The 17,037-nt window shown below is 39.0% G+C and overlaps 1 protein-coding gene across 1 annotated transcript in view; it reads right to left on the bottom strand.

The window, feature by feature from the left end:
- The window catches only part of mgat3b (beta-1,4-mannosyl-glycoprotein 4-beta-N-acetylglucosaminyltransferase b), a 109,089-nt gene extending 97,797 nt beyond the window's left edge, over nucleotides 1-11,292 (bottom strand). Inside the window, exon 1 of the mRNA XM_084714815.1 lies at nucleotides 11,193-11,292. The gene's annotated coding sequence lies outside the window, so the exon portion shown is untranslated. The remainder of the gene's footprint in view (nucleotides 1-11,192) is intronic.
- Nucleotides 11,293-17,037: the final 5,745 nt, after the last annotated feature.

Raw genomic sequence — 17,037 nt, 5'->3', positions numbered from 1 at the left:
AATAGTGTGCTGTTTATTATAAGGACTGAAGAGGAGGGAAAAGAGAGAGAAGGAAAAACTAAACGTTAAAGCAAGAGAGTGTAAAAGTGATGTAGAAATAAAGAGAAAGAGGAAGAAAGAGGAAAAAGAAAAGGGTCAAACTACATGGTTCTCCTCTTTTCTTCGCACACTGATTGATAAAGTTAGTTAGTGTCCAAGTCTATCAGTCGGCTTGCACCCCCTTTTTGCGTCATAGATAATATTTTAATGATATATTGACTGCTAAACTGGAAATGCTCCCAGTTTTCATTTCAGAAAATTGGTCACCTTAGTCTGGGAGTCTGTTGCTAACTTGGTTGATGCTGGACAGCATGGTAAGGTTTTGAAGTGGTCACCATTACAACAATGCTATTTGGAGACGACCCTATTTGGTCACAGAGTGTGAAGTTTGGACTGAGAGTGGTGCCAGAGAAACACTCATGTAGGAACTTAAATAATTAAAGAGTTATAGGGCAAAAAATATTTAATGACATTTCAGCATATTGTAATTCAAGAGGTCTTTGACCAATCACAGGTCAGAAAGAGAGCTGATGTTCAGTCTCATTCTCAGGTTGTCAAATATTGACACTAATGGTTGAGGCTACCAAAATCAGTTAATGCAAACCTGGTCACATCCCACCTGATCACATACTGATAATTTGTCAATAACAGAATTATTTCAGAAAAAAAAAAAATTATCAGGGTCGATATTAGTAGCCCCCTTAAGAACTGACCTTTTTATTGAGCCACAGCACAAACCACTGTTGTGCAATGATGTGCTTTAACTTTGTAATGCTCAAAGCTTGTAAAATCAAGTGAAAACTCAGGGTTATCTTCCAATTTACACACAGTATAAAAACTTCAGCAAGGGTTTGAGCTGTCACTTGAGAAAGCATCATGACAAAAACAAAAGAAATCAGTTTAGACTTGATTATAAAGAACTGCTGATGCTCACAACGCAGGAGAAGGATATACAAAGTTATCACATCATTTCAAAGTGTCAAGAACCGAAGTGAGACATATCATCAAGAAATTCAAAGAGAACCACGCGGTACAGAACAAGCCTGGCAGAGGTAGGAAGCGAAACAGTTCAAAGACTCCGGAAAGAAAACTAGTGAGAGATGTGTCTAAAGACCGCAGGACAACTGCCAAGACACTAGTGAATGACTTAGCCAAGTCGGGAATTGTAGTCTCGAAGACAATCACTAGAGCCCTGCACAGACCAAGAAAAACTCCACTTCTGTAGAAGAAACACCTTCAAGCCAGACTGAAGTATGCCAAGGACAACCTGGAGAAAGATTGTGCATACTGGAAACATATCCTTCAGTCAGATGAGACGAAACTAGAGCTCTTTGGCCAAAGAGATGCTGCTTACGTTTGGAGAAAGAAGGGAGAGGCGTATAACCCAAAGAAAACCGTCCCCACAGTGAAACACAGTGGTGGGCGTATTATGTTGTAGGGATGCTTCAGTGAGTCTGGAACTGGGAATCGCTTTGTCTTCCAACACGACAACGACCCAAAACATACGTCGCTCCTGGTAAAGAACTACCTCCAGAAGACCAAAGTGAATGTTACTGACTGGCCTGCACAAAGCCCCGACTTGAATTGCATTGAAAATCTGCGGGGTGAACTGAAGACCAAGGTCCATGCCAGAAGAGCATCAAATATGGAGGAGCTTGAGAGATTTGCCAAAGAAGAACGGTCCGGGATTCCTCAGGAGACGTGTCTGAGACTTGTCGAAAATGACAACAAACAACTGCAGGCTGTTATCCAGCAAAAAGGATACACAATTGACTATTAGCATCAGGGGAGCTAATAATTTTGACCCTGGTAGTTTTTGGTTTTGTTTCTGTGTGCAAAGTAAAAAAATGTAAGCATCCAGAATAAAAGAAGGATGTCTGGAAAAGCTGTGTTAAAAAATTCCTTGCTCTGTTTAACAGTACTTGGGAAATACTTACCAAAAAAAAAGAAAATTTCATAGGGGAGCTCAGAATTTCGCCCTTATCTGTACGTATGTCACATGACGTTGCTGAAACGACTCGCAAGACAAAACTCACGTGACACACATAATGTTGTGTAGCTTACAACTTTTAAAGGGACAGTTCACCCCAAAATTAAAAATACACATTTCCTCCTGGCCTGTAGTGCTGTTTATCCATCTAGATTTTTGTTGGTGTGAGTAACAGAGTTTTAGAGATATCAGCCATTGAGATGTCTGCCTTCTCTCCAATATAATAGGACTAAAGGGCACTCAGCTTGTGGTGCTCAAAGCCCTAAAAATGTATTTGAAAAATTCAAAACCAGTGTCTCTTTCCAAAAATCACAACCCTCTTATGAGCAGCTTCATGTAGTAACTACTGTCTGTCTGCAGTAGAATCTACCAACTCAACTTCAAAGAAATACTACTACAAAAAACAAACAAACAAAAAAAGAAAAAAACAGAATATTGTGGCAACCGTTTCATCATTCTGTGCCATGTATGCAGGTCCTTAAGTTACACAGTAGTCAGTAAAACAAAACAAAACCAGAAGATAAGCAATGTAATCGTGGTCTACGTAAAATGAAAAGGAAAGTCTGACACTGGTTAAGTGGATAATACGTTGTTTGTTGCTTTCATTTTCCATTACAGATGATTAGAGAGGGGGAAACCGAGTCTAACACAGTGGTAAGTACAGAGTCCAGCTCAAAACCAAACTGGGTTCAACCTCAACTGTTGAGTTTACTCACTCCAGAAATGACAGACTTGCCGGATGCACCCCTGCCTGCACCACTGACACGTCAGCTCAACTGCCATGTCAGTGGTGGAAATACTCAAATATTTAACAGGTAGAATATGCAGTACTGTTTATAAATGCACCACTCAAAGAGCCCAGGCCGCTCATCTGTCATTTTCTGACAAATAAACACGTCCACATGAAACTTAATTATGTGTCAATAAAGCCAAAGCAATCCACAGTCTGTTCTGCCTGTTCATGTGTGTAAAACTCCTTATGCAGCTCTCACAGACAGAGAGCAGAGAAACCACTGGTCGCTACGTTTTCTAAAGTCCCGACCTCAAAACCTGTGTGCTGGGATGACACACCAGTGCCAGACTGAAACCCAGAAACGCAATGAACACAGCAAAATATGAGAAAGAACAGGCAGATGATAGAGTCTCTGCAGATACAAACTCCACCACAAACTTCTAGGGGGTCTCTGTATACATCTATACAGTGATTTTTTTTTTTTAGGGAAAATATTGCATTGTATGCCTTTAAGTATAATTACTGCAGTAAAAGTCCTGCATGATCAAAGGTTTGGTGGTGAAAGTATCAAAAGTAAACTCAGGATCAGAATATTTCCTTTAATGGTTGATCCATTACTCTGTAAGAACTTTGTTGATTTGTGTAATTCAACACTGGTATGTTCTCAGGGACATTACCGGTCAAGCAGTGACAACAACTACAGATCAATCACAGATATCCATCAAATTTTGCAAGAATAAACTGCATTACTAATTGCATTTGCTGTAATGGAAATTTCTTTGGAAGTCAAATTGTTCCCATCCCCCACAGTGAATAGTTTAACCTCTAATGGTTTCTTTTTAAATCAAGCATCAGAGCTCAAATGACCAACACACATTATACCCTCAGGTTATCACAAAAACACATGCAATACACACTTGGAATGAGCTGTTACGGACAAACACACACACACACACACACACACACACACACACACACACACACACACACACACACACACACACACACACACACACACACACACACACACACACACCTTAAAATGATTGCTTAAGTAAATTGTGCTTTGACAGTCTGTTTGCATGTTGCAACTTGGGCTTGGTGTTCAAACTTTCCACTCCCAACCCACATCTCCAGATCAAAAACTTTCAAGTGCTGATAACAAGCTTCACGGTCCGATCAAATTAATTTAATTTTACTAACTCATTGATTAGATAGTTCCTGATTTAGGCTGCATAATTCTGTATTGTATACAAGTTCTTTTATTACATAAAAAGGTGATTTGTAAAAAAGCATGTTATCGCAGAAAGTATCATTTTGGTGTTGTTATTGAAACTCTGGCACTGTATTGGCACAATTATTGGAACATTTCAAGTGTTTGAAATATTACAAACATCAATACAGCAGTGTCTAACTGTTTGATTTCAGCAGAGCTAAAGCCTCAAGAAACAAGTTATTTTAAACTACTCAAGTGATTAATTCCACTTTCATACTATACTTTTGGTTCGGAGTGCACCGCCTTTTGAAAAAAAAAAAAAAAGAAGTTTTTGGAAACGCAGCTACTCTTTGTATTGGCACTTGTTGATATTTCATTCTCACAGTAACCTGATTATTTTATCGCTGGTTTCAACATGCAGGACAGTTTCATGATTCATAAATGCATGATACAGCAGGTTAGCAATCTTTTCTTTTTTATATTCTTTTTTCTTTCCTCCTTCCTTTTAATCTTTGCTTTTCCATTTTTAAATGTTTATATACATTTTATTTCTTTTACATACATATTTTTTTCTTTAAACCTGTAATCACCTACTCAGCTCTTTAACCTACAATACCTTTGCATGTCTTTAATCACTATTTTGCCTATTTGGCTGTGATATGAATAAATGTGTATGCATACAAGTATATTGTCCTCTCTACAATTGTCACCCAAGGACTTTATGCCACCTATGCAATCTCAATGCATGTGCAATCTATGTAGTTGATAATCTAATTTAACTCTAATGTAACTTTTTTTTTACATCATGTCTATTATTATTATTTTCTTTGTGGATTCTATACAGTATACTGTCACACAAAGAAGGGTGGATGGGGATTATAAAGGACACGATTATAACGTCCATGTTTTTGGCATTGTTATTGTGTTTTTTCTATACTGCTTAAAATAATAAAGACATTTTTTGAAGTAAAGTACAGCACTGATGGAAATGTCATTACTTTGCAGATATTTGGTCAAACCAACATATTTGTGAAGAATTTTTTACTGATGGTGCTCAGTAAAAAGTCAAGTCAGGCTGATGCAATTCATCTCGAGGGGAACATAAATGTCTGTTTCATCATACAGTCTTAGAGAGGTATTTCACTCAAAACCACAAATGCCAAGTTGATGGCACTAGAGGTAAAGTCAGGGGATTACCAAAGTCAGGAGATGTCATCCTCTGGGAACTATGAATATCTGTACTAAAATTTTTGTGCCAATGCAATAATAAGGAGAATAAAAAAGATATTGTTGTTTACAGTAGAGGAAAAGTAAGAAGATCAGAGTCGGTTGAATTCATCCTCTGTGGAACAGGAATGTCAGTACAAAATTTCATGGTAAGCCATCCAGTATTAGCTGAGCTACTTCAGTCTGAATCCAAGCGCCGAACTGACCGACTGACACTGCCATCCACAGAGACGAGCCCCCTGAGCGCAGATAAAACGCTCAGAACCAACAGAAACTTAAAAATCAGGCACCAAAAAAGAAAAAAAACACGTTTACTGAGCCATTGCATGAATATGTTCAGTTTTAGCTCACAGCCTCGTCTGTGAGCCGGATCATTATAGGAGGCCTTGGAGACTCAGATGCACACGTCTGGGAAGTTTTCCAGGTTTTGACAGTTTGAGGAGACAAACTCATGTTTGCCAATGTCTCCCAGTGTATGTTTGTTATAATTTGTGCAGTATTGATTCTAGCTGTAATTGCTACCTTTCATTTGTTTCACAACGTGACTCATTCTGCAAATAAACTCGACCTTTTTCTATTTATCTTGTTCTTCTTTCAGTGGAGTATCAGGTGATGATCATGAGGAGTTTGGCCTACTGACTTTCTGTGGTGTACAATTTTGTTACCCGATTGTCAAAACTAGGATTTTTTGGCAAATATTGCTCTCATTTCTTGTGACTAACCGTGTCAGGCCTAGTACAAGGTTACAGTTTGGTCACTTTTCGTCAGACTCGGGCCTGGAAGCAGCTGCTCACTTACGTGAACAAGACATCCAGGTGCTCATTATTTGGCAGCAGTACAGTTCAGACACACAACGGCCTGTGACTATACTTCCTTTTTAACGAGTGTCTGTGTTCTTGCAGTAAGTCAGCAAAGTCACAGGCACCATAGCTTGTTAGACATACAGTAAATACAGCTGGATGTTCGGCCTCCAGGAGAGCAACATCCCTCGTATCAGCCCGAGCTCTTCGACCTCGCAGCCTCCATTTGTTCTCCCTCTGAGCAGCGTGCAGCCGCTGCAGGGAGGCTCACAGACCCACATATCAGGCCGCCTCTGCCTTTTTATCAAATATTGATCAGCCTGTCAAGCACATCCAGCATGACAGAGGGGGACTGTTTCATAAAGCGGGGTTAAGACTTTAGTGGAGTAATACCTGGAGACGCAGCAAATCTGGAACACGGTTTGAGATGAAAAGCCTCTTTCAGGTTTTACTCTGCATTTCTGTCTGGAAAGTTGAAAGTTTTTAGCAACCTTGGGGGTGTTTAATTTGTATCCACTAATCATTCCTAACCTGACCTCTTAGTGTTTAGTCTATAAAATGTTAAAAGAATTGTGAAAAATGCTCATTACGACCGCCAAGAGCCAAAAGCAGGGGCTTCATGTTGCCTCTTTTGTTCAACCAGCAGTCCTAAACCCAAAGACTTTTCTTTTACCAATGTAACAAAAGTATAAAAAAAGTGATTAAAACATGATAAACTGCCCTCTAGAGTGACCCAGTGTCCAAGACAAATGATAAAGTGCCCCTCCAGTGGACAAAACATGATAAAGTGAATCCAATTTTGCTGAAAAAATGACTGAAACCATTACTCAGTTATCAAAATAGTTGCCAACTAACTTCCTTTCGATCGTCTAATTGAATAATCATTGCAGCTCTATATTTTACAGATTTATTCCAACATTTTTTAATACTCACTACTTAAATTTGGCCATGAGAAATGTATAAATAAAAGCTATGGCTGTGACACTTAAGTCTGGGGAAAATAAAATTTTCACAAAATATATCAAATTGTTGAATCTATACATGTTAAATACGGAACTTTACCAAAATCAAATATAACCTGGCTAGAACAATGTCCAAAATCACAAAGATAACACAATAATCCTGCTTCATGAGACACACAGGCTGTATAACCTTCAGTGAACACTACAATCATTAACTCGTGTGCTTCTGTGTAAATTCTTTCAGCTGTATCTCTGCTCTAACCTGCTGTGTTAGATAAAGTAACACGAGCCAAGATACCAAGCAAAGTCACCAAGTTTATACATCAGCATCATTTAAACCTGAGGTTCTTGATTTTTTTCTCAGCCAAGGAGCCGTTACAAGACTGAAGAAGAGCAACACAAGAAATCTGGCATTTTGGATGTTTCTCTGCTCATCAGAAATCGAATACTGATTTTACCAAATGATTACAAAAAAAATCATGAAGTAAATGAAGCCTTTATTTGTTTACATGAATTTTTCTGGCATCTGTAATTTTGAGTAACTTTCTCGAAATGGGCTCCAGTCTATAAAAGACCAATTAAAAGTGTTTGGACACTATACCCCTACGTTTGAGTTACAGATGGTGAACTGGCACAGACGGCGCCTGGATGAAGCTGTCTGAAGGCAAAGAAAAGTGGCAAAAATATTCAAAATATAGCGTACACATAAATCGATACCGACATGTGCGAGGTCAAATTACTGTTTGTGTCTGGAACAATATAATGTTCAAGAAGATTAAGCTTGTGTGGTGCAAATTAAAGTGTAGCTATTTCTTCTGATTGTGGTACAGTGGAAAAAGAAAATAGTTCCCTGATTCCCAGTAGTTCTGGATTTCAGAATAAATATCTGGTTTCCAAAATAAAGCATCAGAAAGTAAAAAGTAAAACTGCAGATTATTTATTTAACATTAAAAATGAATGAATGATAAATAACCATAGGCGGATTTACAACATGGCAAAGGTAGGCAATAGCCTGGGGCCTCGTGAATCTGTTGCTACAAACACACACATCACGCGCTGTGCGTCTGGAGGAGACACCAAAACAGATTCATGGACGCAGGAATTTACTTTTCACAGCAGAGAGAGAGAGAGACTTTCTTTGATGATAAAGTCTGATGATTATCTATTATTCTGTGGTGTATCAGAGAAGTGTATAAACTTCACTGCAGGAGTCTCTGTTAGAAACAAACAGACAGAGCTGCGCTCTCATCTCGTCTCCTTACATCTGAACTACAGAGGACCATTTCTGACAATGTGATGGGAAAAAAAGAAGATCCTAAATCCTACATAAGGACTTATCATCTCATAATAATGATTAAGTATTTAAAAATATTGAGTTAATATCTCAAAACACTAAAAAACATTTTCTCACAATAATAACTTATTAATATAAGTCACTATTTTGAGATACTAAATCATTATTTTGACAAAGATTCACATTATAATGACTTACAGGAAGAAATAATTCATTATATTCAAATGTAAAAACACTATTTTGAGATACTAACTCGAAATTTTAAAACACTAAATCACTATTTCAAAACACTAAGTTATTTTGAGATAGTAAATAATTATTTTAAGACACTAAATTATGATTTTGAAACACTCAAATAATTAGAGATACTAAATCATTATTTTGTGATAGGTAAGTATTTTTTAGGATGACATCTGTCTCAACTGTAACTGACTTCCAGAGTCCCTGATGATATGTATAAAGAAGTATAACGTAGCAGAAACTGAAAAATAGCCAAGTACAAGTACCTCGTTGTTTTTCAGTAAATATACTTATTTACATTACTCCACTGGTGAACACTAATGAGTTAAATAGTTTAGTAGATGAGATCAGACAGCAGCTCAAAGTTTGGGCCCTTTAGTTCTGCGGCTTTGTTAAATGAAAAGAGTTACCTGCTTTTGTTCAGTACCTGAGACTGCGTGAAGCAAAACAGAGAGGGGCCTCATACTGGTTTTTGCCTGGGGCCTCCAAAGCACTAAAACTGCCCCTGTAAATAACCCAGATAACAAACATACACGCTGTCGTATAAGCAAAGAGCGGCCCCCCTGAACATTATTGCGGCAGGTTTGGAGGGGACTGGAGGATTGGTGGGACAAGCAAACACACAAACCTCTATGCAAGTTCCACATCCTTTTTTTTTTTTTTTATCTTTCTCTTGCTCTCTTTATATTTTTAGCTTTGGGGAACAGGAAATAGTTTTGGTGCTTTTAATCAGTGATTGATTAAGGTAGAGGCAAGCATTTTTAACTATGCAGAGATAATCACGGCACTGACTTTTTCCAAACAACAATGGGCTAATCCAGATGTTTTCATCACATTATTTATGCTTTCCCGAATAACAGATTCGGGCGTATCCCTACTCAACAAAAGAACGCCACCCTGGCAAGAGTAAACACTGACAGAAGAAAATTCAACCTATGAAAACTTAATGCTACAATTAAAAGTCAGACTTGAAACTGTTATGTAAGACTGGATCAAATCGGCCAGCCTCCATTTCCACATATGAAACCGTAACTGCTCAAAAAGCCCAAGATTAGGAGAAAATGGGAAACTCCGCCAATTTTCAACATGGATCTCATTTTCCTAGACGTATAAGTGTGCACTGCACACACAGACCTCCAAAAGCAGAATGTAAAATATTCAGCAGAGAGCCGTCTCAGATGACACCGGAGATACGAAGGTTATGGAGGACTTTCATCCGAGTCCAGACAAACTGTTGGCTACAGATTTCACCTCTGCGACCACCAAACTTCCCCTCAGATAAAATTCCAGCGTGACGGGACAGAAATCTGGAGTTGGACTGAGACCATCTGACTGAACTCAAGGCGAGGTCAGTGAGACGTGGAGGTGTGTGTCGAGGAAGGGCGCAGCATCTGTGGTTTAATTCTCTGAGACAAACGGCACAGACAGACAATATGTGGACATACAGTGTCCCGTATATAGCGCTGACACACAAAAAGTGAAAGCTTTATGACCAACATCAACAATTAAAACAAATACAGTGGAGTAAAACACAGTATTTGGCTCTGGGATGTAGTGATGCTGAAATTCAACAAAACAGAAATTCTCAAGTAGCGTTCAAGTTCCTCAAAAAGTACAGCACTTATTGTACATATACTCAGTTATATTTCATCACTGATCAAAACTCTGGACTGATGCAAGACTGATAGCAATGGACTGACATTGATTATTGATTAAATATTGAATTTAAAAGTGAATTAACTGGCTGGGCTAAATACCAAGAAGCAGAGGCAAAATATAATGACATGTTAATATCAGAATATGTTAGCTGTCTGTTGTGAATAAAATGTCTTTCAACTGTTGATCTGCTTCGTCTGCATCCAGTTTAACAACTCAGCTGAACATTTTTCTCAAAATTTCATCTTTATTCTCAACATTGACTTTTTTCTTAACTTTCACTTTATTCTCAACATTTTGATTTTTTTCTTAACTTTGAATTTATGCTCAACATTTCGAATTTGTTCCCAAGCTTTTAACTTTATTCATGACATTTTCACTTAAATCTAAATGTTTCAACTTTATTTTAGACACTTTGACTTCATTCTTAAAATGCTAAATTAAAAGAAAAAAGCTGCCTCGGCTCAGTAATTTTCCTCATGCCTGGCCCTAATACTCTTTTGTAAACTATTCGTTAAAACAAAACACCACCAAGTTTCAAGACATTTTCTAAGGAATGCCCTGATTTATAAACTGTTTCCATGCAGGTACATTCAGAGATAGGTACTCAATTGCATTTATAACATCTTCTTTTTGATGTAACTGCAAAATATCACAAGAAACTGTGATTATTTCTTCCTAAAAGTACTTCTCAGGAACCAAATGTCCATCACTGCCTTTAAACCAAGTCACAAATCCGATGACAGTTCCAAACACGCAAGCTTCATGAAAAAAACTTTAACTTCAGCGCCAGTGTTTACTTTAAGAAACAGTGTGTCAGTGTTCATTACGCTCACAGTGAGAATTTACAGACACTTGACGGAATAAAGATCATAGGATTTCTTCTTCACTAACAGAATAGTGGCAGACACGCTGTCACGCCTGCATCTGTTTGCACACAAACACACACACATACACACACACAGCTCTATCTCCTCGCCCACGCAGATATTCCAGTTAGTAGGGAGTATAAATGATAAAGTCTGGCATGTTTACCTTTCAAATGCTCTTCTGGCCATGTTTTCCTCTGCAGTCCAGCTCCAGGTTCACCACACCCTCCTGCCTGCTGTGTCCTCCACTCCTGCTTCCAGGTGACACTAACAAGCTCTGTCATTTAAGGTGAGAAGAATCAGGTGAGTGTGGGCTGAACAGACACAGCAATCCACACTCCCCTTGGTGACAAATTACACAGGATTATGCTCATTGGATGTGTTTAGGATGTAAACACACCCACAGATTTGCGTGTCCATTTAGTAGCTGCCAAGTAAAATCCCCAAAAAAAGGAGTCAAAACACAATCAGTGATGGTAACTTGCTTGTCTTCCTTGCTCTTTTTTAAAAATACATATCTGGTGATATGTAAAGCATTCGGTGCCCTGCTCGGCGTCATGGTGAATAAACCTCCAAGCTTCAGGTTACAGCATGGTTTGTTATTTAACCTCGGGTGCCCAAAATCAAATTAATGCATAGGTTTCTGCTTGAAGATAGTCTTTGTCAATGTGGTCTGTGACAGATGTGGGAATTTAGCTCCACATTGCCATCTGATGGGCTGGCTGAGACAAACAGCAAAACAATGGATAGGATGGCAGCAAACTGCAGGCTCAATGTGTATGCTTCTCTGTCAGAATTAAGCAAAGAGGAATTATTTTGAAATAATAATTAAAAAAAAATCTAAAACTAAGATGCTAAAAAGATACTACTAGACAAAATTAAGTACTAAAATTACTTCATTAGAAGTGAAAGTCCTGCATAAAAGTACATAATTATTAACAGCAAAATGTAGTTTAAGTTTTAAAATAAAACAGTTTTGGTTCCTCTGACTGATATATTCACTGTAAAAACAAAAAAAGATGAGTAAATGCAAAATTTCAAAGCAACTTACTTCAATACAAATTTGAGTATCGAGTCCAACTCAAATTCTTAAAGGGACAGTTCACCCCAAATATTTATCCATGTAGATAATTTGGTGCAAGCTGCAGAGTTTTGGAGATGTCAGCCGTAGAGATGTCTGCCTTCTCTCCAATATAATGTGATTATATAGTCATATATAGTATAGTATACAGTCGACACCCCTGACCTAAATGCATTAATCTTACTACTGTTATAGTTTTTCTTCTTGCAGCCTTTAATCATGGTGTCTGTGCAGTTCTTGGGTATGTGCCAGAGTATTTGCACACGGCACAACACCCGCCCTTATACAGTGTTAAAGAGATGCTATGCTACGCTATGCTAATAACAAACAGTCAGCCCTCGGGTTTATGATCAAAAGGGATTCATCATTCAGCTCTCCTGAATTTGCAGATTTGGAGGGTTAAGAACATTTGGTGCATCTGGAGTTGACTTCTCTCAGGATAAATCTGGGTGGGGGAGGTGAAAGAGCAGCACTTGCCCCTCCCACATCAGCACCACTAAGGTGCACTTGAGGGAGGCCCTTAATCCCAACCGGTCTGGTGGAGCTGCTCTGGAGGTGCGAATGTGTAACTGTGTGAAAGTGATCAGGATGTTCCTGAAAAAGAAGTGAAATTACCCTAAATATATAAAGTTTTTTAAAAAAAAAAGTCAAACTGAATAATGGTTAATAATTTAATATTTTCAGTTGTAGATTTCCATCAGCTCTTTCAGATTTTTCACAGAAACATGATTTAATCAGGCATAAAATGGGTTTGCTATACCCTAAGCTCTCCTGTCTCACTTCCTGGTTTAAATAAGTCAGGAACACTGCTCAGGCAGTGACAAACTTTCTATTTTTCAACAAATTCATTAAATGATATTGCTATCAGATGTGTCTAAACAATAAAATATTAACTCTGTAGCCCTTCTAAATCAAAGCTTCAGAAAAATTATGGTTTTAAAAAATGTGTATTTTGATGAGCATTAGAAGACCAGGGGAGAAATAAACAATGAAACAAAGTTAGATGAATATGATCCACAAAGGGGAAACAGGATTTTGGTGATTCTCTCCTGCCAACTTTCATTTAAACAAAACCTTCATTTTTTTTTTATCAGTTCCATCCCCAGTTATTGTTAATGACTGATAAAAATTGTAGGATGGGGGTTGCAAACTTTTTCCGTCTTCTGAAAGGGGCTTTGGGAACCACAGGTGTAGGAGAACCTACAGTGGCCGTGGAACTTGTGCAAATCGTGAAAGGTCACATCTTGAGCCAGTGTTTGTTTTGTCTGTTCTACTAAGAAAAGTGGTGGTGCAACATGGTGGGCTCCATGGAGGAGGACCCACACCCTCATCTGTACATATAAATGGCTTGGTAACGTATAACGAAAACACAATGATTCTAATTTTCAGGTGATTATATGGTAATGAAAAAATATGTTATGTTATATTCCATTTCTGCCATATTCTGCTGTTAGGTCCCTGTGAATCTGGGCCCTTAACAATGATACTGACCTCCTCAACTTATGTTGCTTTGGACAAAAGCATCTGACAAATGAATAAATATAGATGCAACTCTCAACATTTAATTTGATCCCTATTTTCTTACTGACTGCTGTCAATTGGCAGACAAATCAGTTTTCTTCTACGTTGGACTTGGACGGAGCCTGTATTACGTGAAATAAGAGGCTATACATAACCTTTTTCTTTGTGTCACTTTGTTTGGCAGCTTCAGACTGAGGTTTTGTTATTCATGTAAAAATAAAGTGTTAAATATGTCAGCCCTGGAACGGAGCCCGGGATTGTCAACATCCAGGGCCACGGTGCTTGTGTCGAGCTCCCTCTGAGGCCATCCATCACAACAACACATGTACACAGAGTGTTTCTAGAATACACTATACATCAGCGAGGCATCACTGTGTCCGTCCCACACAGCTGATTAATATCACTCAGCGTGAAGATCAAACAGAACAAACACAGAGAACACAAGATGCTAGATCAATCATTTCCTTCACAAACACAGGAGTCGCATTTTATGAGCCGGACAGACAGACAGACTACAAGTAGAGTGCAGTTATGGTGACAGCCTCCCATCATTCACCTGATGTTCCATTTCCCTTCATTGTGTATAAGGAGCAATAAAGTTAATTGAAGCCATTTTTCAAGAATTGGGTCATGGCCTGAGCAGGAGGAAAACACCAATTACCCCTAAAATAAGCAATTAGTAACACACACGGTGTCTGCTTTGATACTAAACAACTCCGTATTACAGTGAAGCACCAACTTGGTGATTTGAGGGCTCTCCCATTTATTACTTTTTTAATGTGTGTTTCTAATCACTTCCCTGATTAAGCCAATTAGGGTTTCATAACAGTATGAAGTTAATTTAGGGAATGAGATTAACTCCTGACTTCCAAGAGAGAGAGAGTATAGAAATAGCACTGGGAACTGGTAGTGTTGCCTCCTATCACTGCAAAAATTAAAATACACCCTTCGGCCACAACATAAAAAGCACTGCCAGGTGAATAACACTGATCATATTGTTGCAATGGCAGCTGTCAAGGGGTGCGATATATTAGGCAGTCAGTGAACAGTCTGTTCTTAAAGTTGATGTGTTGGAGGCAGGAAAAATAGGTGAGCGTAAAGATGTGAGTGACTCAGACTACGGCCAGCCACAAGGCAAGGACAGAGATGCAGATCTTCTGGGCTGTAACTGGTTTGCACTGGTTAGCACCAATCAAAAGTGGTCCAAGGAAGGATCACTGGTGAGCTGGCGATAGGGTCATGGGAGCCCAAGGCTCATTGATGCTCATGGGGAATGAAGGCTTGCCCATCTGGTCCGATGGGCAACGAAAGTACCTACAAAGGGCACATCAGAACTGGACCATGAAGCAATGGAAGAAGGTGGAATGGTGTTGACCTGGCCTCCAAATTCCCCAGATCTCAATCTGACCGAGCGTCTGTGGGATGTGCTGGATCAAGTCAAATCCAGGAGGCCCCACCACAGAACTTACAGGACTAAAAGGATCTGCTGCGGTCGGGTCAGAGGTGTTTTGGTGGTACCGGGGGCCTACACTAAGAAGCAGGATGTGTGGTTATCGAGGTAACTTTCAGGATTAACTCTGGGCTTTCAGCACTACGACGGCGGTTCACTTCTTATCCGGGTAACTTACGCTGAGTGCCTAACCTGCTCCAGAGGAGGTTATGTTCCTGATAAGAGATCAGTATGGATAAAGCACACCCTGCTGGCCAATCAAATCACATATATAAGGAGAAACATCTCTGGTATGTCTGCCTGCCTTTCATGGTTGAAGAGGCAGAAATACAGATCTTCACCAAGAGTTACCTCAGTACACCAGAGCACCATGCAGCTTGTCAAAGCTCGTGTTTTCTCAACTGGAAAACCCTCTTCTTCTTCCTTCAAAAAAGTCATTCTGAAACAGTGAAAAACTTCATAAACGTCAAAAACTGATAGTGCTGGTCCGATCGTGGAGGATAAACAGAGGGTGTTGTTTAGGGGGACTGAAAATTTCAAGTAGTTAATACAAGCAAAAAAGAGTCAAAAGGTCAGAAATCTGTTGTCTCTACCATGGAAAGCCAAAATCGATATATCAACATCTCATCTGAGATGGACTGACGGAAAGTGGAAGTCATGGATGTTATGTCTTCTGGTTTAAAGAGGAAAAGTACCATCCAGACCATCTGCGATGGTACGGGGGTGTATTAGTGCCCACGGCCTGAGTAACATGCACATCTGTGAAGACACCATCCATGCTAAAAGGCACATAGAATGCATAGAATGCATCCCTGCTTATTTCAGAAAGACAACGCCAAGACACATCCTCCATGTGTTACAATAATGTGGCTTCATAGAGTGCAGGTACTAGATGGGCTTGCACTGTTGAGCAACATAAGTTTTGTGTTTAGTAAGAATGGAAAATATTTTTGCTTTCAAAACGTTAACAATCAGAGTCCTCGGTTCCCAAACCCTTACTAAGAAAAGGTGATGTATCACGGTGGTAAACAAGCTCCTGTCCATTTTTTTGGAAAGTGCTGCAGACATTAAATTCAAAATGAGTGTATAATTACAAAAAACAGTATTTCTTTTTATCAGCTTTTGAACTGTATTTGATTTACTTAAGGCCATAAAGGATTTGCAAACCACTGTATTCTGTTTTTATTTATGTCTTACAGTGTTCAAACTTTTTTGGAATCAGGGATGTACAAAGCTTTTGGTTATTTCAAAGCTGATTCTGAAATCATGGTGGCACACAAGACAGAAAAGAGTGATCACTGATGAGTCTGTTTGACTTTGATGGATTGCTTCATTTATTCCAACAATCACCCAGCTCCTCCCGCGGACTCTCCCCATTCTGCCCAGAGGAGCAGTGGAGGGGACAAATCCGGGCCTGACTTCCCTGAAGCTCTGAGCAAAACTCTGCCACTGTTTTTTTTTTTGTTAGTTTTAAGGATCACTGTTGTCAAATTACCTTTTAGGATAACAATTTGTTTTAGTTAGGCAGGCTTGTTGCCCCTCAGTCCGACTGAGGGGGTGCGTTTCTGTGGGAATGTTACGTCTGTCAGAACGTGTCAGAAAAGGAAAATAAGCATATTTTGATTAATGTCTACTCACCTAAGCTAAATAGTACTAAAATAAATTGACAAGATGGACTAAAATATGTCTACCACCAAAAATGTACTGACATGTGGGGTCAGTTTTCTGATATCAGGCTTACAAGGTGAATAAACTGACCTCACATAGTAAGCCTGTGTTATTTTGTCTAGTTTGCATGTACTTTGCCCCTCAGCCCCCCAACTGGGAGCTGAAACTTTCACAAATTTGTAGGGAGTCTCAATGCTTAATCATCCTCTAAATAAAACTGAAGTGCTTCAAGTTTTAACCATTCGAGTTTGTTTCTGAGTGGCGCTGTACAGACGAGTTCCTCTTCTTCTG

Source organism: Lutjanus erythropterus, chromosome 3 (assembly GCF_056507025.1).
Source record: "Lutjanus erythropterus isolate fLutEry1 chromosome 3, fLutEry1.hap2, whole genome shotgun sequence".
Taxonomy (NCBI): domain Eukaryota; kingdom Metazoa; phylum Chordata; class Actinopteri; order Lutjaniformes; family Lutjanidae; genus Lutjanus; species Lutjanus erythropterus.
Note: the sequence above shows the minus strand (reverse complement) of the source record. Positions and strands in the feature narration are given on the sequence as shown.